We start from the raw sequence: 4,412 nt of genomic DNA on the forward strand, positions 1-4,412 counted from the left end.
GGATGCCACATAAAAATCAGAAGAAAAAAAAACAAAGAAGCTCTATGGGCTCAACTCTTGGAAGCAGTACATAATATCATATGAATTCAAGGGTTGCTTATTATAAATTGCAACATGGCTTTTGCTGGACTCAATTAAGACTTAGGGGGTGAAGTAATACATAAAAAAATATGGCACATTAGTGGATTCAGAGACAGAAAGTAGATTCATCATAGCAGCAAATACAACGTAAAAAATCAACATTTGAGACTTAGATTTGATTTTGTGACCATTATGCTTAAAGTTTTTCACTCCAGGATAGGCTTATGATCCAAATATAAGAAATTAAGATTATCAAAAGATACCAGAGAGCAGAAATTCTAGCAAATAATGCAAGCCAGACTTATGCCATAGAATGAAAATAAAAAGGATTCGATAAAGGTAAAAACAATGGCACTACACACCTTTCACTAAGCCACTATTACAGTTTCAAGTTACAATTGAATAATCAGGTAAGAGAAGAGTCCAAATCCAGACACCAAGACAGAATTTTAGTGTTTGGTACTCTCAGCAGAAGTCTCCTCCTTTCCCAGACGACCACAACTTTCTTTAGAAAGGCTTCTATTGGCTGGTAAGAATTCTCCACAGCCTTGAAAATTCTTTGACATCGCTCACCATGCTTTGGTACTGCTGCAATACATTTCTTTAAGATATTTTTCTGGTGCTCTTCATTTCCATGCTGAAGCTTAAATTTGTAGCACAAAGCGCAGAAATCCCCAATATCCAACATGAGAATTATTGCACCATTCAGCCAGTTTCTCGCTTTCTCCACCTTCTTGTCATGCCAAAACAATTTACCACAGCAACAATGATAGGGAAATCATGATCCGCCTGCTTGAGTGCATCAACACTTTTTGTTTTGTGTTTGGGACATGGGGCCATCTCAATTGATGCTGCCCACAAGATACCACTGGTCCACTGGTAAGGCATTCTTGCAATCCCATTGTCATCAGATTATCAGCTTCATTATTATTTCCATGACTTAATTCAGCTTGAATTGCAGTAAGTCAAACTTCAAGATTTTGGGGATTATCCTTCCTGGCCATAGTAAGAATCGCTCGTGCTTTGCTCAGCATATTAATCTCTCCTTAATATTAGCAAGGGAAAGTCAAAGAAGAATGCAACTGGGACAATGCTTTAGACCTGACTCATAAGCTTTTTTGGCTTGCTCCAAGCGACCAAGACGGTTGTCCAGCTGTTTAAGCATCATCCATAATTTGAAGAATGAAGGGAAAGGTTTCAGCTCCTCTTCAAGCAATCTCTCCTCTGCGGTGTTCCCCAATTCTCTCTCAACAATGGTTGATTTCATACACACCCTTTCTAGGCCTCCTCTTTCTCAACATTTAGCAAGCATTGTTGCTTGCTCAGGCTCATGGTTCTCAAACTCGAGATTGAAAACTACAAGCCAGATTTCCTCAGAGTTGGGAATGGCAGCATAAGCTTCCTGGATAACAGCTCAAGCAGCAGGAACACCTCCAGCAAGCCACTTCTCTTTGGCACCCATCGACCATAGGACTTGGCATATGGTCTGTATGTTACTACTTTCGAAAGGAGAGCATTAAGAGATCTGGTCCCATGACTCTTCTCAAGCTATGCTGCCTTGAGACATATACTCTTCTTGGTTAGGAACATGCTACGAGCATGAGCAAAGATAGCTCAGGCAGTCTCAAAGGAACCCTTCTTCTTACACTCCTTGGTAACGGCAGCCTATGTCCTCTTTCGATCTTCTTCCTCAACACTAATCCCAATGGGGGTTACAAATTATAGCAGGATGTTGCCACAGATCCAGCTCATTCTGCAGCTTCAGCCTCAGTCATCCAGGCTCCTTTATCGACCACCAATCCTTCCCTTTGTAAAAACATGATACCCCTCTTGGCTATTACAAACCTTCTTTGCATTATCATACAAGTTTCCAACCTAGAGTCATATGTGTGTGTGTGTGTGAGAGAGAGAGAGAGAGTTGTGAGGGAGAGGGAGAGAGAGATTATGAGAGTCGAAAGTAATGAGGGAGAAAGAAACAAACGTGTTTTTTTATGAGATACAACATCAACAAAATTGTCACTGAAGCAGTTTCATGGAGTAAATGTTGAAAACATAATAACATTGAATTAATTGCTTCATCCTTGCAGGTCTAGAAATCTGGCTGTCTGCGTTCTCATCTTTTCTGAAACAAAAGATCAAGCTATTCAAGGAGTACTTCAATTTAAAAAAAAAAAAACTAAAAGTAGAAGATTTTTCTATTTTGAATGAAACAGACGTGGAAGTAATAGCATTTGGGGAAATGATGGTATCCATCGCAATAAGGAATATGATAATTTGGGCATCTCAAATATATGAAATCTCTTGGAGAGATAATGCAAAGAGATTTCATATATTTGAGATGCCCATATACAAACAAGCAACAAAAAGTCCACTTCTCTATCGTTAAAAAAATATCTGCTAAGAAAGTGAGCAAACTAACCAGAAAAAAAATGATAATACAGAATGCCAATTTAATAGTTTATTTTCCCTTGCTTCGTAAACTGGCATTATTAATGATGTCAGTTTACGAAGCAATGGAAAATAAACAAAGAGTAAGTACAGTCACTTCTAGTCTGTCTTCCTCTAAATAATAATCGGCTACCTCTCTAAGATGCAATCAGATCTCAGTTCGATGTCCAAGTAGCTTACTATATACATCTTCAGAGACTTTAAATAACCCATCAACCTTTGATTCCCATATATACCTGAAATTTAGAAAAAGGAGTTGAAACAATCTCTTTCCACAAGACAAGGGAGGCAACCTTAAGAAATTAAATGCCCCAAAATAGTCTGCAATAAGATATACGGAGTAAAACCCAACTCCAAACTGTTCAATGAGATTGAGGTCAACGCTTGTCTGCATTTTCCCTACAAAGCTTGCATATAAAGCAAAACTATATTCAATAAAAACTCATTCACTTGGGAAAAAAAAAAAGTAAAGCAAAAGCTAAATTCCATTGCTATCCGAATGTTCTTGCCTAGCGGTATCTTAAACAATTAAGAATAACACTTAAAGTTCCAAACTTTGTTATGGTTCCAAAGTTAATGATCAGATCTTATTCTGTCATTCCCTATACCTAAGTCACGAATAGAAAGCAATATCTTTTCATTGTCGAATTTAATCTACATCATATAATTTTTTTAAAATTGCAGTGAACATCCAACAATCATTAAGTTCATAAGACATGCTTATGGTTAATAGAAGATGCAGCACTATAAATGTGAAATGGCAGAACTTGATTCTTAATAGTTGATTTCAAGAATAAAGGTTAAGGCTTGAATTATAGATGTAAGCACCATCAGTAACCGATACCCAAGTTCAATGATGGAGGGTGGCGATTGCTTGACATGCCAACATAGACCAATGCAAACTCATACAGTGACAATGAACTAATTGAACTTGAGGAGATGGAATCAAAATCCGAGCTCTTTTGTTGTTCATGGAAACCACTTGCAGACCCTGCAAAAATATACAAACCACTGTAAAGCATAATAAAATTACTAATAATTAATAATAAGAGAGAGAGAAAGAGAGAGAGAGAGAGAGAGAGAGAGAGAGAGAAAGAGAACCAAATAATACCATCCTCATGTATGCTAGATGGAGATCCAATTTTGTAAGCTATTAGGTTCACTGTATCATGAAATACCAATTCCCATGACACTACCATTGATGTTAAAATGAAAATATAGACAAGGGACTTGGTGGATTCGAACCACTATCCTCTTGAGGTATGGAGTCATTTCCCACACCCCAAGTACTCTGCCAATTGAGATAAAGACCCGTATTAAAATTATAAAAGCCGTGATCAAAGAAAAACTAAAGATTCAAGATTAAGATGGAAATCTGATTCCCAATTATAATTCGTCAATTCATTAATCACATTACAAGTTTTTATTTTGTGGATAGTTAAACACACTACAAAATAATTTTATTCCCTTTTGGGAGGGGGTTGGAGAAAATAACTTCCATATGATAGAACCAAACCTATCCATGAGAGAAACAAGAGCAGCACAATGTTTGAAATTTCAAACAAAATATGTTAAAATTGGTTAAATATTTCAGTTTCGCTTGGGGTGTAATCTCAAACCTTGTCTTCAAACAATCATTAAATCTACAATGTACTATAATCTTTGTGGCAACAAAATATCCAGACGAAAAATCCAAGCATGCCCATTAAAGCGAGGTACGCATTGCTTACCTTGCTTTAATGATTCATTGCTTACCAATTTGATACACCCAATTAATAGGCTAAAACTGTAGAATGGTTGGGTTTTCAGATGTTTGGGATCAATTCCAGCTGATTCACCCGAATCAGAATTGGCAGGGGACCGATTCCGTGTTTTGAAACCTT

At 37.1% G+C, this 4,412-nt stretch overlaps 1 pseudogene; it reads right to left on the reverse strand.

Moving 5' to 3' along the window:
- Window positions 1–385: 385 nt before the first annotated feature.
- LOC122650758 lies at window positions 386–1,937 on the reverse strand (annotated as a pseudogene).
- Between the last annotated feature and the right edge of the window lie 2,475 nt (window positions 1,938–4,412).

This window comes from Telopea speciosissima, chromosome 2, assembly GCF_018873765.1.
Source record: "Telopea speciosissima isolate NSW1024214 ecotype Mountain lineage chromosome 2, Tspe_v1, whole genome shotgun sequence".
Taxonomy (NCBI): Eukaryota; Viridiplantae; Streptophyta; class Magnoliopsida; order Proteales; family Proteaceae; genus Telopea; species Telopea speciosissima.